General features: G+C 42.1%; 1 long non-coding RNA gene across 1 annotated transcript in view; it reads right to left on the reverse strand.

Moving 5' to 3' along the window:
• LOC140482257 (uncharacterized) overlaps window positions 1-8,951 on the reverse strand; it is a 225,447-nt gene extending 216,496 nt beyond the window's left edge. The window contains exon 1 of the long non-coding RNA XR_011961696.1: window positions 8,549-8,951. This is a non-coding gene — a long non-coding RNA (uncharacterized lncRNA). The remainder of the gene's footprint in view (window positions 1-8,548) is intronic.
• Window positions 8,952-11,871: the final 2,920 nt, after the last annotated feature.

Raw genomic sequence — 11,871 nt, forward strand, 5'->3', positions numbered from 1 at the left:
TTTGACTCGAAATAAATGACTGCAGGCATGGGTATTGCATCGTTTTCCATCTTGCAGAATTCCTTTGATTTTTGGAAAGGTCTCAGCACATTGGAAAATTACAAATAAAAACATAGGAGTTAAGAGCAAAAATAGTGTATTTAGGTTCTACAGCTCAGTTCTGATCTAACTGTATCCACCATATTACCCTGAGAACGTTTGGTACCCTTGTTATTCAAGAAGGTATCTACCACTGGCTTAACAATATTAAAATATTAAACAACCATGCCACCACTATTCTCTGGGGAAAGAGGATTCCAGAGACGTATGACCTTCCAAGCAGAAAAATATAATTTCTCCATCTTAAATGAGAGGCCCATATTTTGAAGGGTGTCCCATAACTCTTGTCTCTCTCGAAGGAAAACATCCAACCAGCATCTAGTCAGTCAAATCCCTTCAGGGTCTCATGTTTCAATAAGACCTCCTCAGTCTTCATGACTCCATTGGATATAGGCTCAGCCTATACAATCTATTCTCAAAATATAACCCTTTATCTCAAGAATTAGTTGTATGAACCTTCTTTGAACTGGGGCAAATACATGGCAGAAGAGTGTAATTTGGATTAAGTGTGATAATATCCATTTTAGTAAGAAAATAGAATGGTGGAGTATGTAAATAATGATATATTGGGAAAAGTTGATGTACATAAATATGTGTACACCAGTCAATGAAAGTAAGCAGGCATATGCAGCAAACAGTTAGGAAGGTAAATGCTATTGCACAAATGCAGAGGCATGGGATTGAGGGTGATTTAACAGTTTGGATCAGAAATTAGCTAGCTGAAAGATGACGGAGGGTGCTGGTTGATGGGAAATCTTCATCTTGGAGTTCATTTACTAGTGGGGTACCGCAAGGATCTATTTTGGGTCCATTTCAGTTTGTCATTTTTACAAAATGACTTAGATGAGGGCGTAGAAGGATGCGTTAGTAAATTTGCCGATGACACTAAGGTCGGTGGAATTGTGGATAGTGACGAAGGATGTTGTAGGTTATAGAGGGACATAAATAAGCTGCAGAGCTGGGCTGAGAGTTGGCAAATGGAGTTTAACACGGACAAGTGTGATTCACTTTGGAAGGAGTAACAGGAATGCAGAGTACTGGGCTAATGGTAAGATTCTTGGTAGTGTAGATGAGCAGAGAGATCTCAATGCCCACGTCCATCGATCCCTGAAAGTTGCTACCCAAGTCGATAGGTTGTTAAGGCGGCACACAGTGTGTGAGCTTTTTTTAGTATAGGGATTGAGTTTTGGAACAATGAAGTCACGGTTCAGCTGTACAAACCTCTGGTGCGAGCCCACTTGGAGTATTGCCTACAGTTCTGGTCACCGCATTATAGGAAGGATGTGGAAGCTTTGGGAAGGGTTCAGAGGAGATTTACCAGGATGTTGCCTGGTATGGAGGGAAGGTATTATGAGAAAAGGCTGAAGGGCTTGAGGCTGTTTTCGTTAGAGAGAAGAAATTTGAGAGGTGACTTAATAGAGACATATAAGATAGGGTCAACTGAGAGCCTTTTTCCTCAAATGATGATGGCTAGCACAAGGGGGCAGAACTTTAAATTGAGGGGTGGTAGATATAGAACAGATGTCAGAGGCAGTTTCTTTACTCAGAGTAGTAGGAACGCACTGCCTGCAACAGTATACATTCACCGAATTTAAGGGCATTTAAATGGTCGTTGGATAGATATATAGACGAAAATGGAATAGTGTAGGTTAGATGGGCTTCAGATTGGTTTCACAGGTTGGCACAACATCGAAGGCCGAAGGGCCTGTACTGCGTTGCAATGTTCTATGGTCTATGGTATGTTGGCCTTTATTGAAAGAGGGTTTGACACGAGCAAGGAAGTTTTGCTGCAATTGTAAACGGTCTGGTGAGACCACACTTGAAGTACAGTCTCCAGTTTTGGTCTCCCTACCCAAGAAAATATACACTCATCGTAAAGAAAGTACAATAAAGGTTTGCCAAACTGATTCCTGAGCTGGCAGGTCCTGTATTCAAAGGAGTTTAGAAGAATGAAAGGGAACCTCATTGAAATAAAATTCTAACAGGGCCAGACAGACTGGATGGAGGGACATTTCCTTGGCAAAGGACTGTAGAACAAAGAGTTTTGGATTCAGGATACTGTTTAGGCCATTTTGAGTTGTGATGAGGGTAAATTACATCGTTTAGAGGATAATTAACCTGTGGAATTCGATACCAAAAAATGGCCATGGAGGCCAAATCACTGAATACTTTTGAGAGATAGATTTCTAAAGGCTAATGGTATCAGAAGATATGGAAAGAGATCAGAAGTATGGTGTTAAGACAGAAGATCAGCCATGAGCATGTTAAATTGTGAGGCAGGCTTGATGGGCTGAATGGTCTATTCCTGCTCCTATTTTTTATGTTTCCATAGTGTACACAAAAAGCATTTCAGGTATAGCTGTAAACGAGGAGGTGGAAGGATGAGTGGAAATGACAACCACTGGGAAGGTGTACTGACCAAACAGATGGAGCTCTGTGTTGGGATGTCCCAGAGTTCTGAAGGACTTCATCCAAAGGTCTTAAAAAGAAATAGGTCATGAGATCATAGATGCCTTGGTGTTAATTTTGCAAAATGTATTGGTCTCTGGAAAGAGTCCATCAGACTAGAAAGTAGCAAACATAACTCAAGGAGGGCCAAACTCGGCAAACAGTAAACTATAGGCCAACTATCTTGATGTCTGTCATGGGGAAGGTGTTCAAATTGATCATTAAGATGATTGTAGATGGGCACTTCAGAAGATTTAGAGGCAGGGAAAACCCGGGAAGACAGAATAATTGAAATAGTCTTTCAGAGAACAAACCCAGTCGTGATGAGCCATCACAGTAACAATTGGCCCACACAGTTGCTGTGAATCCATTCAGAGTTGGGTATTGTCAGTGTACATGCATGTCTACATGTGAAAGCAAATGTTCAGCGCATGGCAACAAGTGAGTGTGAAATAGGAGAGGGCTAAGTACAGACTCTTGAGGACACCACAGGTAATGGTATGGGGGCAGGTTAAAAAGCGGAGACTGATTCTCTGTTTAGCATTTCATTCCACAAAGTCCAGAAAACTAAAAGGTATTATTGCAGCAATAAATTTTTAATAGTGCAACGTTTAGAAGAGGCAGCAATCAACAACTTCATAATTGGATTTGTAAAAATAAGAACAAAATGCAGTCACTTTTAGAAAGAAAAATACCTATGGAGTCAAAAAAGCTATTGTATATTGGTTTTTAAAACAAACTTTAATATGCTTGCGGCAGTGACAACTATCTTCTTGCCAACTATTTTCCTGCAGAAAGTCAACTTTTGCAAGTTGAACATCTAGGCTCAGTGATCAATCTTTCTCAATTTCAGCGGAGTTCCAAACTAGAATAGTTTTGGTCTTGAAGTGTTAACCTTTTCAACTTTTCCACAGATCCTGTTGAGTTTCTCCAGCATTTTCTGGTTTTGCTTAAGATCTCCAGCAGCCACAGTCCTTTGTTTTACGCCAATCCTTTGCAGCAGTTCATCGATCCAGATGAGTCAGTTAATCGATTCGTACATGTAACACTGTTCTGGTTAAGCGTGTGTGTTCAATGGTGTGCTCACAGGAAGAGTAGCCTAACAGCCGATGCCATCCAAAGCCCGAAAACAGCGGTGCTCGGAACTGACATAGTGCACCAGTTGGAGGATGCTCAGGTGGAATCCTGTTCAGACTGAATTTCATCAACCCCAAGGATCAGAACTTCCCTTAGGACCACCCCCCCCCCCCCCCCACCCCCTTCACCCTTACAATCTGAGCTACCTCTTAGTTACGTGCAGTGTGTTTCTTGTGAAGAGGCATTTTTAGTAAAGGTTGCTGCTGCACCTCGATTTTAATATCAACTCCCCCAGACACGCCTTGGCGTGTCGATTTACATCGGGCAGCAGTGATCCCCAGCAAAGGGCTTTCTAGATGGGAGTCCTCTCTCTATTCCTCAGGGATCTAGGGTGGAGAACGTTCCAAGCAGCAGTTCCTTTCATCTGTGGATTGAGGTGGTTCAGAGACTCCCAGCCTAACTGTTTCATTTTGCAGTGCTGTGCAGTCTGTGGACCATTTTTATGTTGGTTGTACTCCCTTTTTAATTATTTGTAAAATCTTCTGTTGTGTTTGTGGCTGTATGTAAATCCTATGCTCCTGATCTTTGGGCATCCACTGCAGAGGGGTGTGGGCAGATCAAAGGACTTCCTCGTGGGTCTGCTCCTGATCCTAGCCAGGCTGGCTATAAACAGATCCAGGCAGCAGGTCATGGAGGGGATATATTGTCTGTCAATTGTCTGTCTCTCTTCCATGGTTATGTTCATGCCCAGGTATCATTGGGAAGGGGACACGTTGCTCTTGATGCCTTTAGAGAGAGGTGGGTACCACGGGGGATACAGTGCTTTATTTCCCCATCCAACGCCATCCTGATTTAGTCACTTCCACACTCTCCCCACTAACTGCCTCACCATTGATGGTTTGCATTACCCATATTAGGCTTGGCCTGTATATATTCAATTGGTGACACTGGCGTTTTTACCAGTGGTAGTTATTAGATAAAAAAACAAGTCACAGGTGTTTTGGTGGTGGGACGGTCACTCAGTTGCGTGTGATGGGTAGGAAACAAAAAAGAAAAAAGGAAAAACAACAACAGGAAAAATGGAGGCCATTTAACCCAGGCTTATTAATTTCAGTCCATGCCAGTTATAATACACTATAAGGCAAAAAGCAGCCTTCAAGGTTTCATCACTGATACAATATCAAAGAAATCACAGAACTGGAAGATTGAAACCAGCACTACAATTGAAAAACCCACCAAACAAGTTCAGTCATCATTGTTTTACAGTCATTTAATATTAAACTCATTACATTTCTATGTTGTTTTATTTAAGACCTGTTTCTTTGAATTGCATTGTCATTTCTTGCTATTGCACATTATAACTATCAGATTTAGGACTTGGTTAGTGCCACGTTGGAGGAAATTCAAGTCAGAGCTTATTTTTGCAAGGAGACAGGCCATGCCTCCTGACGTTATCCCAACCCCTTCTCTCATGGCCTTGCCTTCCACTGTTGCTTCATTACTTTCTCCGAGCCACCATGACCTTGTTTTCCTCTGCCCTGTGCCCAGCCTTGCCTCTTGCACTCTATTCTTCCAAGAGGTCTGTATTTAACTAATCCTTTCTCCCAGCTCCTGTCCTGAGCTCACATTGATGCGTTGGTCAGTGCAGGTAATATTGGGACTCAGCAGCTCCCTGCATTGACTGACTTCTTCCACTAGATGGAACCTGATCATCTAAAACGACAGAACTCTTAATTTTTACTTAAATACTGTCTAATGCATTGCATATCTTTTATATTTAGTGATGTATTTGTTTTGCAAATTATTTCAGTTAGGAATGCACAGTGTATGGTTCAGTATTTCAACTTGCGCATTGTTTTTTCCAGGCAAGAAATGCCTGAAGGAACATAACTCTGGCTTTAACATTGATTTCTGTGGGAAGCTAAGATTCGCTTGAAGTCACAATTTTCAGGAACACAATCTCAACTTGAAGTGAGGTCTCCGTGTAAATTATAAATTTGACTGACTTAACCATCAATTTACCAGCTATATACATGTCACAATCAACTTTGCAAATATTATTTTTCAAAAATAATAACATTTATCAGTCAATATTTTCCACAAGGCTTCCTTGAATATAAGGATTATGCAATATTTAAATGTTTCCATAGAGTACTAACACTTTAGCTTGCAATTATACTGGTACTTCCACATCAAGTTTCTGGTTCATACTAAGAAAACACTTTTTGGGCTAGCTAGGTATCTGACACAAGGAAACCCATTAAATTTATAATGCAACAGCCCCACAATAATGTTATTGACTCTAAACTGCCCTCTGAAGTCACCTATCCAGTTATTCAGTTATATCAAAGCGCAATCAGCAGATTAAGTTATCAAATTGCTGTTAGCTGCAGCTATATAAGACTCTGATTAGACCTCACTTGGGAATACTGTGACCAGTACTGTGCATCACTCCTTAGAAAGGCTATAATTGGAGGATACCTGGACTTTGGGAGTTATGGGGGAAAACTACACAAATTAGGCTAGTTTTCTCTAGAATTTAGAGGGTTAATGGATGATCCAGGTTATGTGGAAATGCAGCAAGATCTTGATCAACTGCACCAGTGGACTGAGAATGGCAGATGGAGTTTAATTTAGATAAATGCAAGTGCATTTTAGTGGGTCAAACAAGGCACGACTTACACAGTTAATGGTAGGGCCCTGTGGAATGTTACATAACCAGCAGCGGGATGGGACCATTCGCCACAGCAGATTCACCGCCGACAATTAGCCACTGCCCTTTGACCACCGAGGATGCTTAGCCACTGCCCTTTGACCACCGAGGACGCTTAGCCACCGCCCATTGGCCACTGAAGACGATTCGCCACCACAAATAAGTCGCATATTTTGAATATTGGTGGCAGCATTTACTTGTTTTAATAACCATTTATTTTTGTTAATAGAATTTTTTTTATTTCACAACGTTTAAAATGTTAGAGAACAAGCATATCTAAACTATATAAAATTGTCGTTATATTGGTTAAGGTAGTGATTGCATCGTTTCAGTTACAACTTATTTTCATTACAGGAGAGTTTTTTTTAAGCTTGTATTTTTTTTTCCATTTACGCTCAAGTCTTCAAAATGGAAACAGAAATTATTTTTAAACGTGGAAATAAGAAGTTTTACCATGATGGTTTTATATATGTTTTTGATAAACTATCCAAGAGTGATTCAAATATTAAGTTTTGGCAGTGTGAATAAGGGGCTGATGAAATGGACAAATCCACACCAAGAGTGGCACTGTGATAAAAACAATAAATGAAGATCGTTTGGAATATCTTGGATAAATAGTGCATAACTATCAAATGAACTAAAATTTCATTGTTTAATATTAATGTGAGATTTTACTGCCATTATAAAGAGATGTTTAAAATATATTTCCTTTTTCTGGTTAAAGTTTGTAACTCATTTTTATATATAAATCAATAAAATGATATTTATTTTACCTTTTTTTAATCAATATGTAGTATGTAGTTGTATAAATAAAGGGGACTGTGAAGTATATATATATTTCTGGTGGTGAACAGTCTCCAGAGGTCAAACGACCCCAGTGGAGAAACGCTGGTGGAGAACTGGCAGTGGGCTAATCATCGGCGGTGAATCTGCCATGCCGCATTGTCACCAACCCAACCAGCAGATCTAGGGGTACATGTTCATAGCTCCTTGAAAGTCGAGCCACAGGTAGACAGAGTAGTGAAGATGGCTTTCGACATGCTTGCTTTCATCAGTCAGAACACTAAGTATAGGTGTAGGGACATCTTTCTGCGACTGAACAAGACACTGGTGAGGCTACATTTGGAGTACTGTGTGCAGCTCTGGTCATCCTACTATAGGAAGGATATCATTAAACTAGAAAGAAGGCAGAGAAAAGATTTACCAGGATGCTACCTGGACTGAAAGGTTTGAGTTATAAGGAGAGGTTGAATAGGCTGGGACTTCTTTCCCTTGAGCATAGGAGACTGAGGGGTTGCCTTATAGAGGTCTACAAAATCATACAGGCATAGATAAGGCAGAGAGCCAACAGCTTTCCCCATGGTAGGGGGATTCTAAAACTAGAGGGTATAGGTTTAAGGTAAGAGGGGAGAGATACAAAAGGGTCCGGAGGGGCAACGTTTTCAGAGTGTTGGTGAGTTTTCAGAGGTTGGACTGCCAGATATAATGGTGGAAGTGGGTACAGTTTATTCACTTAAGAAACAGTTAGACAGGTACATGGATGAAATAGGTATGGAGCGATATGGAACAAGTGCAGGGCAAAGGGACTAGTTTCATTGTGGAAACTGAGCTGCATGGACAAGTTGGGCCGAAGGGCCTGTTTCCATATTGTGGACCTCTATGACTCTATCTGATCAAAGCCTTCAATATATTAACAGGGAACGATGGGGTTATTAAAGGTGAAAGATGGGGTTGTTAAAGGTAAACTATTTCCAGCGTTTGGGGCTTGGACTTGGGTTGGGTGAGAAATCAAAATTTAGAAAGCGTCAAATTTGACCTCAGTCCACCTTGAGCCCAACAGATCCTGTTTCACTAGAATGGGAGATAGACAACAAATCCACATCAGAACAGGAACAAGAAATAGCTTTTAAATAGTGGAGGCTGCATACCTCCATTTAAAATAAAAGGTGCCAGGATGAAAGAGCATTCCGGGAGAAAGTGAGGACTGCAGGTGCTGGAGATCAGAGCTGAAAATGTGTTGCTGGAAAAGCGCAGCAGGTCAGGCAGCATCCAAGGAGCAGGAGAAGGGCTGATGCCCAAAACGTCGATTCTCCTGCTCCTTGGATGCTGCCTGACCTGCTGCGCTTTTCCAGCAACACATTTTCAGCTCTGAAAGAGCATTCTCCAAGTTTAACAGCACAGATACTTCCAGTTCAATGGTGGTCAACTTACCTTATCTCTCTTCATGTACTCTCACAATGACCTCTCACCATCGTATATTCTCATGTTCTTCTTGTGACCTTTCAACAATCTTCCACAATCTCAACCTCCAAATGTCAAACTCCTCTGCTGCCAAACATTCCCAGCTGAAATCAACTTGTCCCTCAGACTGGCTGTCAGATAAGAACCCTGGAATTTAAAAACTGCAATTAATATCTGCAGCGCATCCTGCAAACTGTCCTCTCAGAGTCTTGTATCACACTCCCAAAGCGCCATCCTGTCAATAGTGTGGCCATGAACTCTTGCTTCGCACTGCCCTGATGCTAGCTGGCCTGCTGATGATCAGCAGCATTTTCTGATTGGTGGTCAGATTTCCAGCCTTCGCAGTGTTTGGGTTGAAGGTAAGAAAGTGTCAGCCGTTCCCTGACCCCTTTAACAGGGTTCAAATTCACGGGGGTGGAGCTCTGTGTGTTGTCGGGTGCGCGCACAGGGAGGGCAGAGTTTTGAATCGTTTACAAGGCGGACTCCATTTGAAAACCTTTTATTTCTTTGCGGTGCATGTAATTATACAAGACCGTTAAAACTGAATATGAAAACGCACAAATAGGTGTTCAAACAATGAAAATATTTAAAATAAATTCCAAAATGTTCACTGAGGCTGCAATGCGTTCTACACTTCGCGCCCTTCACTATTTAAACTAAATTCAAACTTTTCAGGCGGGGTGGCTTTTCTGTCGCCAAGACAGTTTAAGTTCTATGCATTGATGGCAATAGAAGGACCACTAGGTTATGCTGAAGACTGTGGCTGTGCTGCCCTCTGGAAGTGAGGGCGGGTGGGTGAGAGGGGATCGCTGCCCGAGTCTCGGGACCAGGCTGCACTCTGTGCATTGGATCAGAGTGGTGCTGGAAAAGCACAGCAGGTCAGGCAGTATCTGAGGAGCAGGAGCAGGCAAAGCCCCTTCATCAGGATGGATCAGAGCCAGGCTCGGGGAGAAACTTGGCTGTGGATCAAATCAGTGGTGCTGCCGGCCCCTCTCCCTTCACCTTCCACTGGGCGGGAGGCTGCAGTAAACTCACATCGTTATGCAGCATCTTGCCCAATACCGCCACCAACCTGTGCTTTCATTTCCCTTCTCTCTCTGAAGGTTTATAAGCGATGTTTACACATGCACCCAGGGTCATGGAGTCGTACAGTACGGGAACACAACCTTCGGTCCAACCAGCACACGCCCAAAATAATCCCAAACTAAACTAGTCCCCCACCTGCCTGCTCCGGACCCATATTCCCCCCAAACCTTTCCTAATCATGTATTTATCCATGAGTCTTAAACGTTTTAACTATACCCCAATCCACCACTTCCTCGGGAAGCTCATTCCACGGGAACCGCTCTTTGTTTTAAAAAAAGCCCATTTTGTTTTAAATCTTTCTCCTCTCACCTGAAAAATGTACCTCCTAGTTTTGAAATCCCCTACTCTAGGGAAAAGACAACTACCATTAACTCTATCTATACCCCTCATTTTTTCTATAAATTTCAATCATATGACATTATTATGAAACAGTTGAAGATGCTTGTTCTGTTGTAAAATCTTTCCAACATGCCTACAATAATTATAAGTGGTTTAATCTTGCTTGTCTATGAGGGTTTAATCCCTTGTTTTTGATAATTTGGCCCTTATCCTGTATTTCTAGGTCCTGGAAATCTCCAGGGTGAGTCTGATTGGAGTGAGCTGCGTCTGCACATGATTAACTGGGCCAGCAGGGGCATCATAAATGTTGTTGTTCATCCTAAACCCCTCCCCTACACTATTTAGGTCTGAAGAACACCCCGTCCCCCTTCTGAATTTTATAACCCCTGTGGCAAGTCTAAGTTACCCTTATCATGTGAGAATTGGTCACCCTGCCTGTTTTCTCTGCTTGTTCCACGATTTCTGTGTCTCCTATTTAATCTTTCACTGTCCGTCCGCTATCTTACTAACTGTGACACTGTTACTGCTCTTGGTTTATTTATCTGTGGATATTGTAAAAGTCCCAGAGGACCATAGGCCTGCTCTCTCATTAGAGAGAGATGACTTGTGGTTTAACTTCAGGGTCACTTTCCCTCAGGTAAGGGGCAAGGCTGAGAATGCGGGACCTTCATGGTGACCTCAGTTGGTGTGAGAATTGAAACCTCATTGTTGGTGTCTTTTTGCACCACATCCTGCTAACTGAGCCAACCAACCCCCAATGAATATTATTTTATTACATGGGTCCTTTGTACCTCTCACACCGGTCTCCCTTATAAACCCTATACAAAAGTACTTTCCATTGATTCTGAGATTTGGAAGCTCCTAGCTTTTGATTGGCATATGGAGTCAAACTCCACAACCTATCATTTCATTCTTGGAATAGGAACAGCAGAGTATCTTGGTGGTTTTCCCCAAGGCTGAGCAGCCTTCTTCAGGATTCATTCTGCTCAGCCCTGCACGGGGAAGGTGCTAGAAAAGGTGTCCATTGCCAACTTGGCTGGAAAATGCAACCAATAGGCTCATCGACTTGTAGACTGAAAACCAATGAGAAACTCAATCTCAGGACCTGGAACACAAACCTTCATCAACAGCAGGCAAAACAATTATCTGGAATGAAACCTCAAGACCCTTGAGAATGACCATCAACGTTGTTTGAGCCGGATTCTCCACTGGGAGGGCAGGCATACCAGCATCAACATACTTGAAGCAGCTAACAGCACATCGAGGCTATGATCATCTGAAACCAACTCCACTGGGCTAGCCACATGCTTAGGATGCCTGAGTTATGACTGCCAAAGCAAATCTTCACCCAACTCAAGAAAGGTACTCAAAGAAGAGGACAGAGGAAGTGTTTCAATGACACCCTGAAGGCTTCCCTCAAGGAATGCAACTTAACTGTTAACACACGGGAAACCTTCATTCAGAAGAAACCAACTCGGAGGAACCTCCTGTATGAAGGTGGACAATTCTTTGAGAACACTCAATGGCAGGAGGAAGTACAGCAAAGGCACTGGAGAAAATAATTCCAACAATCTCAATGCCATCTCCTGAAAATACCTGCCAAATGTGTGGTTGGAGATGTGGCTCGAGGATCGGGCTCATCAGTCACACATGGACCCACAGAAACAGCGACCAGAGACACAGAATTTCCTGGGGGAGAGAGTGGGGGAACAATCATACTCGTTAGTGATAATTGCTAACCACAGCAGCTCTACCCGTAATCCTTGGAGATGTTTTCCAAACCTTGTGTTCTTTAATACATATTTCATAAATGCAAAATCAGAAATTATGACCTTTTTAAATTTTAAATATCATTTATTTAGTTTTGA

Source organism: Chiloscyllium punctatum, chromosome 1 (genome assembly GCF_047496795.1).
Source record: "Chiloscyllium punctatum isolate Juve2018m chromosome 1, sChiPun1.3, whole genome shotgun sequence".
In the NCBI taxonomy this organism is placed as follows: domain Eukaryota; kingdom Metazoa; phylum Chordata; class Chondrichthyes; order Orectolobiformes; family Hemiscylliidae; genus Chiloscyllium; species Chiloscyllium punctatum.